At 37.9% G+C, this 12,500-nt stretch overlaps 1 protein-coding gene across 1 annotated transcript in view; it reads right to left on the reverse strand.

The window, feature by feature from the left end:
• The window catches only part of LOC144960180 (uncharacterized), a 63,226-nt gene that overhangs the window by 49,216 nt on the left and 1,510 nt on the right, over window positions 1-12,500 (reverse strand). The gene's annotated exons all lie outside the window — the stretch shown is intronic.

Consider the following 12,500-nt stretch of genomic DNA (forward strand, 5'->3'; position numbering starts at 1 on the left):
CCCATAAATCAATGTGCGAAACTCGCAGATGAGAGAGAGAGAGAGAGAGAGAGAGAGAGAGAGATAGAGAGAGAGAGAGCTGGCGAACCATGATCTCCAACGTCGTGTCCGACATGGAACATCGGTAAAGGTAAAGGTAAATTATATCAATCAGACTATAGATGTGCGCTTGGCTAAGAATCTCACAACATTGAAAGATCGATGCAACCCACGAATCAGTCACAGCCAAGCACAGTCAAGGGAATAAATTGAATCCACTATGAGATCTCAGAGTATAAGTGCAAAGCTTCGTCCACTTGGTCATATCAAATTTTAAAAACTGAGCTGGAGCTTTATATATATATATATATATATTATATTATATATATATATATATATATATATATATATATATATATATATATATATATAGCGCAGTATCCACTAAACGTGCTCAATGCGCTTTACAAGGGGTCCCTAGCCAACAGCAACACTTAACATGTGGGACGAGACATGACAGCACCTATTAGTAGTATGTAGTGGTAGTACGCTTCGCAGTCCGAATGGCGCTTACTGAGTATTGTGTGATTCAGTCATGGTCGATAAGTATAGCCCTCTCTCCATCCATGTTAATTGTTTACATTGGTCACGGTCCTGGGCCAGAGTTTTGAGGCTGTCAGTATCATGTTGTGACTTTAGTACGGAGGGTACTGCAGTATTTCTTAGTTCTTCGGGGATTAATTCGGCCTCATCTGATTCCAGAAATTTCTGATATGTAGAGAGGTCCTGGTTCAGGGTAGTTACTATTGATGTGGGTGGTCTCCTTACATAATTGTTACCATGAAGGAAATATTCTGTCATTGCAGTTTGGGATGGGATGTTATCATCTCGACGTAAGATGTGACCAAATAGCCTCCATCGCTGTTCTTTTATTATTGTACGCAGGCGTTGGACCCTGTTTTTTTTCATAGAGATCGGTATTTGTAATTGTCTCTGGCCAATAGATTCCGATTACGCGACGTAATTGTTTGCGGTGGTATGAATCGAGACTTTCTAAGTTCATTTTTGTGAAGCCCCAGGTTCCACAATTATATGCCAATATTGGAATAATCAATGCCTTGTAAATCTGTATTCGTTTATTCTCACTGATTATGTTAATTCTATTCCATAAATTTTGGAGTTAGTTGAATGCATTGGTGGCCAGCTGCTTTCGTTGTCTGATGTCTTCATTTTCGTTGATACTAAAAAATATTTCCAGACAGAGACAACACTGCTGATGGCCCAGGTACCCATTTCACACCAGAGTGCAGTGAGAATATGTGTAAAGAACCTTTTCAAGTATTCAACTATGCACTGCTCGGACTCTAACCCTGTACCTTCCGATCCAAACCGAGTGTCATGCAACTATACCACATAAACGCAAAATTAATTTTACAAATAAAAGATTTTGACATTAGGAATCCAATACGAGACCTCAGATTGGAATTCCAATGCCTCATCCACCTGGCTATCTCAATAAAAAATAAGAGAAACTGACAAGGGAATTCAATATGAGACCTCAGAGTGGAAGTGCAATGCCTCGTCCACCTGGCCATCTAAAAAAATGAGAGATATCAATAGTACCAATATGGGACAATAGAGTGGAAGCATAATGTCTTGGCTATTTCACAGTGCCACCTCCCCCCGCCCCCTTCTCGAAAACAAAGAAATAGAATATTCTTCCACCTACCAACAACAGTAAAGTTGACCGCCAATTGGGCGTGCTTTCCAGTTTGTGTTACAAGGATGTGACAAACGTACACTCTTTGATCGGAGAACTGGAGATTTTTGATGACCAGACCATCTTGCTCTATGACATACTTTTCGCCTGGGAGGAAAGAAAATAATATTTTACCAAAGAAGCAATTACAAAAATTAAAAGAAATACATGAATAAGAAAAAAAATGGATGAATAAAGAAAACAAAACGAAAAAAAGAACAAAAGGAAAAAAGATAGCAAGAAAGAAAGGCGGGTAAAATGGCAAGGAGGTCGATAAGAGAATAGGTAGACAATGGGTGGATGGATGGATGGAGGGAGGGATGGATGGAAAGCTTGATGGATGGATGGATTGATGGATGGATGGATGGATGGAAGGCTTGATGGATGATTGATGGATGGATGGATGGATGGATGGAGGGAGGGAGGGAGGGATGGATAGATGCAGACTTACCAACCAACCTCAACCATTTAACAAGATTCATCATATATTCTCAATATTTAGGCTGATTCACTCATATTTTTCCCCCCTAAACATCCTATTTTCAATATCAGCAACTGTCCAAATTTAATATTCACTGAATTTAGAGAGAAAACTCAGTCATTCCTTTGGCAATTATCTATCTGGCTACTCAGATTCACATCAAACTGGAGAAAATTTTTGTCACATTTTAAGTTTCCGCTTTTATTCAACAATTTGTTACAAATCCTGACCTGTAACACTTAGCATATTTGGACATTCCCCTTTTATCATAATTATGGGCCTGAAAACAAACTAAAATACTGGTTGGCATGACTGTGTATGGATGGATGGATGGATGGATGGATGGATGGATGGATGAGTGGACGGATAGACATAAGAAACATTATAAATCAAAAGGAATCATATCATGGTGGCAGATGTCCAAGAGATCTAGTGTTGTCGTTGCGCGCTGATGGTGACAAAAAAGGGAAATTTTGAACGATTGCCTTTAAGCCCCATTTTTTAAATTGCACTAAGCCAACTTTTATAGCAGATTATATGGTTAACTATCATTGATACGATAGCCAACTTCTGGAGAGTGAGACACTGTACCTGTTTGTTCCACCACACATCGAGTCTCTCATTGTTCGAAATGAAATTGTATGAAAGATTTAAATTCCTCCCTTTATTGCGTATTTAGCAAAATGGCATTTTGGAAATGTTTATGCATAATAAGAAGAAGAAGAAGAAGAAAGAAGAAGAAGAAGAAGGAGAAGAAGAAGAAGAAGAATAAGAGAAGAAGAAGAAGAAGAAGAAGAAGAAGAAGAAGAAGAAGAAGAAGAAGAAGAAGAAGAAGAAGAAGAAGAAGAAGAAGAAGATATCCCATCTTTTAGAATAAGGTCGATGATAATGATGATGATGATGATGATGGTGGTGGTGATGATGATGATGATGGTGATGATGCTGATGATGATGATGATGATGATGATGATGATGATGATGATGATGATGATGATGATGATGATGATGTGGATGATGATGATGACGATGACGTGATATTGTCGATAGCAATGGTGGTGATCAGATGATTTCACTCATCCACCACCTCCCATCCGGTTCCCTGGAGAAAGAACAAAGGAACTGTCAAAAATACTGACTGTTCTGAATGATATCTTTTTCGCCTTCAAACTTCCAGTAAATTTCATGTGTCGGTGTGGCTGTCGCGTTGCAGAAAACCTTCCCATCCTGGTTGACAATACCGTGTTGGTTTTCTTCTGAGTTGATTGTAATGGGCTCTGGGGTGACGACAAGGTAAATGATACATTAGGATCTACATAACGAACAAACAAACAAACAATCAAACAAATAAACAGACTCTCTCTATCTCTATCTATCTATCTATCTCTCTCTATCTGTCTCTCTCTCTATCTCTCTCTCTTTCTCTCTCTCTCTTTCTCTCTCTCTCTCTCTCTTTCTCTCTCTCTCTATCTCTGTCCCTCTCTCTCTCTTTCTCTCTCTCTCTTTCTAACCCCCTTCTGGGCTCAAAACGGTGCCACCAACCTCATTCCAAGTGCATGTGTAAATTGATGGTACCTGTCGCTAATTACACTCAATATTGTAACAAACGTAATCGCCAGATGAAAAATGAAAGAGCTCATTAGTAATGATCTTATATTGCTCTTACTTACTGCCATACCCTTCTGAAGAGAGAACAATTTTTTTTTCTTTGGACATAATGTTTGTATGACGAGACAGACTGTGTAATATTTAAAAGGCTATTACAATCTTTCGGCAGAAGAGACAACGCTACAATCAGCCATGTACCTTTTTTCACATGATATTATTATAAGTCAAGAGGTTTTCTAAGCTAAGCACTCAACTAAGCGCTGCCTGAGACCGAACTCAAACCAGTGTCCATAGTGACCTTTATTAATAGTCCGATTTCCGGTACAATCAGCTGATTTCGAATGGGCCGAGTTATCATCCTTCTCCATTCTCGATCCACTTTCGAATTTACTCTTTCGAGCCCAAAGTTTGAATGTTTTTTTGGTTGCATAGGTGTCTTTATTCTCTTTGGACTATTTACTGTGACATAGTATACATATATTTCTACTCCACGTTGGAATATCCTTAATTAATTTTGTTTATTTCATATAATTTTTACTTTTTAAACGTAATTTCATGCTGCAGCCTCGGCTGACCCAACGGTGAAAAGATAACAAAAACACATCAACAAATTTTCTAGTCTAGACTCTGATTTCTTTAGTTGTCAACAGTTCACACTCAGACATTATTTACATTTTCTTATCATTTGTCATTTTGCTGCCTTGTTTAATTTGTAAGAAGCTTAACCCTCTCGGGGATGGTCTTTCTTTGCCTTTCTCTCAACTTTTTTTCGCTGTGTTGACTCCTTCTTCATTGCCTGTTAGTTTCTTTTATCTTTCACTACGTATTTCAATCGAATTTTTAAAAATTCTTAATTGTTACTCTCTCGATATATCAGCAATGTAGTCTGTCTTATTAAAAACAAGTTTGTGTGGGGTTGGGTGGGAGAAAGAGTGGTGGTGGTCTATTGCTAGTTTACATCATATTTTAATTGTCATTATGTCATAGGAAGTGACCCCCCCCCCTCACTCTCCAACCACCACATCTTCATCACTACCACTATTACTACAGCCACCACCACAACATCATCGTCACTACCGCTGCTACTACAACCCCCATAACCACATCATAACCGCTACCAATACTACTACAACCACCAACACCACGTCATCATCACTACCACTACTACTACAACCACCACCACATCATCATCATTACCAATACTACTACAACCACCACCTCATCATCATTACGACCACTACTACTACAACCACCACCAAATCATCATCACTACCACTGCTACTACAACCACCAACACCACATCATCCTCTCAACCACCAGTTCTACAATTCCAAAGCTTTAGTTCAATTGACATAATAAGGAAACGTTGGGATTGGATTTGGCATTGCGTTTACATATCATAATATAATTCTAATCTGTTATCTGTTTAGAAATGCACAAAATGTAAACACAGTGTCAAATACCATCCAAATTCCCTTTCTTGTGTGCCGAAATTCCTCTTTTGATATTGAAATTCCTCCGAGTGGTGTCTGAAATTCCTGTAAGCCAAATTTAAAGTTAGCGTTTCTGCAGATAACCAAAAAGAAAAGAAAATAAAGAAAGAATAATAGCCAAGCTTTCTTCAGAGTAGTAACTTTCTTTTCCTTTTGTAAATTTTGACTGATTTTTAGTGGTGTGTATTATTTCCTTCATTTTCAATACTGGTAGATGTCAATTCTAATTCAGTACTATTTTTTATCATGCAAGTTCATAGAAGCTGTATTGTTAGATTGTATTTACTGGACCTTCTACTACTTCCATTGTACCAATTTCTATTAAAATACTATTCCTACTTAACTATATTCCTAAATGTCTTTAAATCTCTTACTAATACTTTATTTTACTATGTGTGTTTCTGATTGCTTGATATGTGTAGTTTGATTGAAACCAACGGTTATGGTCGATAGTGGCAAGGTGTGAGCACAATATTGCCTTTGTGTTTCACGCCGACTCTACATGTTGAATTGTTTTTAAATGTATTTTATAGATAAGGAAGATGTAATCCCCCATGAAACATACGGACAGGATGAGTAGGATTCATGATTATTTATTTTCAAGTCTTCATCATTCCCCCCCCCCCTCCTCCTCCTCCTCCTCCTCCTCCTCCTCTCTCCTTCTTCTTCTTCTTCTTCTTCTTCTTCTTCTTCTTCTTCTTCTTCTTCTTCTTCTTCTTCTTCTTCTTCTTCTTCTTCTTCTTTTTCTTCTTCTTCTTCTTCTTTTTTCTTCTTCTTCTTTTTCTTTTTCTTTTTTTTTTTCTTCTTCTCTTCTTCTTCTTCTTCTTCTTCTTCTTTCTTCTTCTTCTTCTTCTTCTTTTCTTCTTCTTCTTCTTCTTCTTCTTCTTCTTCTTCTTCTTCTTCTTCTTCTTCTTCTTCTTCTTCTTCTTCTTCTTCTTCTTCTTCTTCTTCTTCTTCTTTTTTATTATTATTATTATTATTATTATTATTATTATTATATTATAATTCGCTCGTTTATAAACAATCATTGTAACAGTGTCAATAACGCATCAACGTTTTGAAACTCCTTCCATAGTTGAACATCCAACTAAGTAGATTACGAGTTATTAGTAAGATCAATTCAATCGTCGATTCAACCGGGGTTTTATTTTCAGACGGGGGTTATAAATTAGAGATTCGTTCTTCATTCATTGTATGTTGCCATTCTTTAGTCTTCTTCTTTAAAATTTTCAGCTCAGTTATCATTATATCGGTCTTAATGTGTCGATAAATAAATTATTCTCCGCTCGTTATTGTTTACTATATCGTTGCTGGACGATCCTACAGAAGTCAGCCCATTCGAGATCAGCTGATTGTACTGGATATCTGACTTGGTACCCAGTTAGCGTCGCCAGTGTCATAACCATCGCTCGCTAGTAGAGCGCCCTTCCTCCTGTAGCAGCTTCTAATGTTGCTCACACAACTATGTTATGACAATCGATCCAGGATGCAAATTCCGTACAGCACTCGTGCACCATTACACCCGCACGGAAGATTCGTCACAACGTAAAGTTCAATCAGATGCTCTGAGGTTTTGGGCTCGTTACCACAACGGGTACACGGTGGACAGGTGGCAAGTCCCCATTCATCGCACTGCAGTATTTCTTAGTTCTTCGGGGATTAATTCGGCCTCATCTGATTCCAGAAATTTCTGATATGTAGAGAGGTCCTGGTTCAGGGTAGTTACTATTGATGTCGGTGGTCTCCTTACATAATTGTTGCCATGAAGGAAATATTCTGTCATTGCAGTTTGGGATGGGATGTTATCATCTCGACGTAAGATGTGACCAAATAGCCTCCATCGCTGTTCTTTAATTATTGTACGCAGGCGTTGGATCCTGTTTTTTTTTTCATAGAGATCAGTATTTGTAATTGTCTCTGGCCAATAGATTCCGATTACGCGACGTAATTGTTTGCGGTGGTATGAATCGAGACTGTCTAAGTTCATTTTTGTGAGGCCCCAGGTTCCGCAATTATATGCCAATATTGGAATAATCAATGCCTTGTAAATCTGTATTCGTTTATTCTCACTGATTATGTTATTTCTATTCCATAAATTTTGGAGTTAGTTGAATGCATTGGTGGCCAGCTGCTTTCGTTGTCTGATGTCTTCATTTTCGTTGATACTAAAAAATAGTTCCAGACAGAGACAACACTGCTGATGGCCCAGGTACTCATTTCACATCCGAGTGCAGTGAGAATGTGTGTAAAGAACCTTTTCCAAGTATTCAACTATGCACTGCTCGGACTCAAACCCTGGACCTTCCGATCCAAACCGAGTGCCATGCAACTATACCACATAAACGCTAAATTAATTTTACAAATAAAAGGTTTAAACATTAGGAATCCAATACGAGACCTCAGATTGGAATTCCAATTCCTCATCCACCTGGCTATCTCAATAAAAAATAAGAGAAACTGACAAGGGAATTCAATATGAGACCTCAGAGTGGAAGTGCAATGCCTCGTCCACCTGGCCATCTAAAAAAATGAGAGATATCAATAGTATAAATCCAATATGGGACAATAGAGTGGAAGCATAATGTCTTGGCTATTTCACAGTGCCACCTCCCCCCCCCCCTTCTTGAAAACAAAGAAATAGAATATTCTTCCACCTACCAACCACAGTAAAGTTGACCGCCAATTGGGCGTGCTTTCCAGTTTGTGTTACAAGGATGTGACAAACGTACACTCTTTGATCGGAGAACTGGAGATTTTTGATGACCAGACCATCTTGCTCTATGACATACTTTTCGCCTGGGAGGAAAAAAAATAATATTTTACCAAAGAAGCAATTACAAAAAACAAAAGAAATACATAAAGAAGAAAAAAAATGGATGAAGAAAGAAAAACAAAACGAAAGAAAGAACAAAAAGGAAAAAAGATAGCAAGAAAGAAAGGCGGGTAAAATGGCAAGGAGGTCGATAAGAGAATAGGTAGACAATGGTGGATGGATGGATGGAGGGAGGGATGGATGGAAAGCTTGATGGATGGATGGATTGATGGATGGATGGATGGATGGAAGGCTTGATGGATGGATGGATAGATGGAGGGAGGGATGGATGGATGAATGGATGGAAGGCTTGTTGGATGGATGGATGGATGGAGGGATGGATGCAGACTTACCAACAAACCTCAACCATTTAACAAGATTCATCATATATTCTCAATATTTAGGCTGATTTTCTCATATTTCCCCCCTAAAATCATATTTTCAACATCAGCAACTGTCCAAATTTAATATTCACTGAATTTAGATAGGAAACCGAGTCATTCCTTTGGCAATCATCTATTTGGCTAGGCTAGTCAGATTCACACCAAACTGGTGACAATTTTTGTCACATTTTAAGTTTCCGCTTTTATTCCACTTTTTGTTACAAATCCTGACCTGTAACACTTGGCATATTTTGGACATTCCCCTTTTATCATAATTATGGGCCTGAAAGCAAACTAAAATACTGGTTGGCATGACTGTGTATGGATGGAAGGATGGATGGATGGAAGGATGGATGGATGGATGAGTGGACGGATAGACATAAGAAACATTATGAATCAAGAGGAATCATATCATGGTGGCAGATGTCCAAGAGATCTAGTGTTGTCGTTGTGCGCTGATGGTGACAAAAAAGGGAAATTTTGAACGATTGCCTTTAAGCCCCATTTTTTAAATTGCACTAAGCCAACTTTTATAGCAGATTATATGGTTAACTATCATTGATACGATAGCCAACTTCTGGAGAGTGAGACACTGTACCTGTTTGTTCCACCACACATCGAGTCTCTCATTGCTGGAAATGAAATTGTATGAAAGAATTAAATTCCTCCCTTTATTGCGTATTTAGCAAAATGGCATTTTGGAAATGTTTATGCATAATAAAGAAGAAGAAGAAGAGGAAGAAGAAGAAGAAGAAGAAGAAGAAGAAGAAGAAAAAAGAAGAAGAAGAAGAAGAAGAAGAAGAAGAAGAAGAAGAAGAAGAAGAAGAAGAAGAAGAAGAAGAAGAAGAAGAAGAAGAAGAAGAAGAAGAAGAAGAAGAAGAAGAAGATATCCCATCTTTTAGAATAAGGTCGATGATAAGGATGATGATGATGATGATGGTGGTGGTGATGATGATGATGATGATGGTGATGATGCTGATGATGATGAAGATGATGATGATGATGATGATGATGATGATGATGATGATGATGATGATGATGTGGATGATGATGATGACGATGACGTGATATTGTCGATAGCAATGGTGGTGATCAGATGATTTCACTCATCCACCACCTCCCATCCGGTTCCCTGGAGAAAGAACAAAGGAACTGTCAAAAATACTGACTGTTCTGAATGATATCTTTTTTGCCTTCAAACTTCCAGTAAATTTCATGTGACGGTGTGGCTGTCACGTCGCAGAAAACCTTCCCATCCTGGTTGACAATACCGTGTTGGTTTTCTTCTGAGTTGATTGTAATGGGCTCTGGGGTGACGACAAGGTAAATGATACATTAGGATCTACAATAACGAACAAACAAACAAACAATCAAACAAATAAACAGACTCTCTCTATCTCTATCTATCTATCTATCTCTCTCTATCTGTCTCTCTCTCTATCTCTCTCTCTTTCTCTCTCTCTTTTCTCTCTCTCTCTCTTTCTCTCTCTCTCTTTCTCTCTCTCTCTCTCTCTCTCTCTCTCTTTCTCTTTCTTTCTAACCCCCTTCTGGGCTCAATACGGTGCCACCAACCTCATTCCAAGTGCATGTGTAAATTGATGGTACCTGTAGCTAATTACACTCAATATTGTAACAAACGTAATCGCCAGATGAAAAATGAAAGAGCTCATTAGTAATGATCTTATATTGCTCTTACTTACTGCCATACCCTTCTGAAGAGAGAACAATTTTTTTTCTTTGGACATAATGTTTGTATGACGAGACAGACTGTGTAATATTTAAAAGGCTATTACAATCTTTCGGCAGAAGAGACAACGCTACAATCAGCCATGTACCTTTTTTCACATGATATTATTATAAGTCAAGAGAGTTTTCTAAGCTAAGCACTCAACTAAGCGCTGCCTGAGACCGAACTCAAACCAGTGTCCATAGTGACCTTTATTAATAGTCCGATTTCCGGTACAATCAGCTGATTTCGAATGGGCCGAGTTATCACCCTTCTCTATTCTCGATCCACTTTCGAATTTACTCTTTCGAGCCCAAAGTTTGAATGTTTTTTTGGTTGCATAGGTGTCTTTATTCTCTTTGGACTATTTACTGTGACATAGTATACATATATTTCTACTCCACGTTGGAATATCCTTAATTAATTTTGTTTATTTCATATAATTTTTACTTTTTAAACGTAATTTCATGCTGCAGCCTCGGCTGACCCAACGGTGAAAAGATAACAAAAACACATCAACAAATTTTCTAGTCTAGACTCTGATTTCTTTAGTTGTCAACAGTTCACACTCAGGCATTATTTACATTTTCTTATCATTTGTAATTTTTCTGCCTTGTTTAATTTGTAAGAAGCTTAACCCTCTCGGGGATGGTCTTTCTTTGCCTTTCTCTCAACTTTTTTTCGCTGTGTTGACTCCTTCTCCATTGCCTGTTAGTTTCTTTTATCTTTCACTACGTATTTCAATCGAATTTTTAAAAATTCTTAATTGTTACTCTCTCGATATATCAGCAATGTAGTCTGTCTTATTAAAAACAAGTTTGTGTGGGGTTGGGTGGGAGAAAGAGTGGTGGTGGTCTATTGCTAGTTTACATCATATTTTAATTGTCTTTATGAATAGGAAGTGACCCCCCGCCCCTTCACTCTCCAACCACCACATCTTCATCACTACCACTATTACTACAGCCACCACCACAACATCATCGTCACTACCGCTGCTACTACAACCACCACAACCACATCATAACCGCTACCAATACTACTACAACCACCAACACCACGTCATCATCACTACCACTACTACTACAACCACCACCACATCATCATCATTACCAATACTACTACAACCACCACCTCATCATCATTACGACCACTACTACTACAACCACCACCAAATCATCATCACTACCACTGCTACTACAACCACCAACACCACATCATCCTCTCAACCACCAGTTCTACAATTCCAAATTTGGAGCTTTAGTTCAATTGACATAATAAGGAAACGTTGGGATTGGATTTGGCATTGCGTTTACATATCATAATATAATTCTAATCTGTTATCTGTTTAGAAATGCACAAAATGTAAACACAGTGTCAAATGCCATCCAAATTCCCTTTCTTGTGTGCCGAAATTCCTCTTTCGGTATTGAAATTCCTCCGAGTGGTGCCTGAAATTCCTGTAAGCCAAAGTTAAAGTTGGCGTTTCTGCAGATAACCAAAAAGAAAAGAAAATAAAGAAAGAATAATAGCCAAGCTTTCTTCAGAGTAGTAACTGTCTTTTCCTTTTGTAAATTTTGACTGATTTTTAGTGGTGTGTATTATTTCCTTCATTTTCAATACTGGTAGATGTCAATTCTAATTCAGTACTATTTTTTATCATGCAAGTTCATAGAAGCTGTATTGTTAGATTGTGTTTACTGGACCTTCTACTACTTCCATTGTACCAATTTCTATTAAAATACTATTCCTACTTAACTATATTCCTAAATGTCTTTAAATCTCTTACTAATACTTTATTTTACTATGTGTGTTTCTGATTGCTTGATATGTGTAGTTTGATTGAAACCAACGGTTATGGTCGATAGTGGCAAGGTGTGAGCACAATATTGCCTTTGTGTTTCACGCCGACTCTACATGTTGAATTGTTTTTAAATGTATTTTATAGATAAGGCACATGTAATCCCCCATGAAACATACGGACAGGATGAGTAGGATTCATGATTATTTATTTTCAAGTCTTCATCATTCCCCCCCCCCCCTCCTCCTCCTCCTCCTCCTTCTTCTTCTTCTTCTTCTTCTTCTTCTTCTTCTTCTTCTTCTTCTTCTTCTTCTTCTTCTTTTTCTACTTCTTCTTCTTCTGTTTTCTTCTTTCTTCTTCTTCTTCCTTCTTCTTCTTCTTCTTCTTCTTCTTCTTCTTCTTCTTCTTCTTCTTCTTCTTCTTCTTCTTCTTCTTCTTCTTCTTCTTCTTCTTCTTCTTCTTCT

This window comes from Berghia stephanieae, chromosome 14 (genome assembly GCF_034508935.2).
Source record: "Berghia stephanieae isolate SIO BIC M18660-M18661 chromosome 14, UCSD_Bste_1.3, whole genome shotgun sequence".
Taxonomy (NCBI): domain Eukaryota; kingdom Metazoa; phylum Mollusca; class Gastropoda; order Nudibranchia; family Aeolidiidae; genus Berghia; species Berghia stephanieae.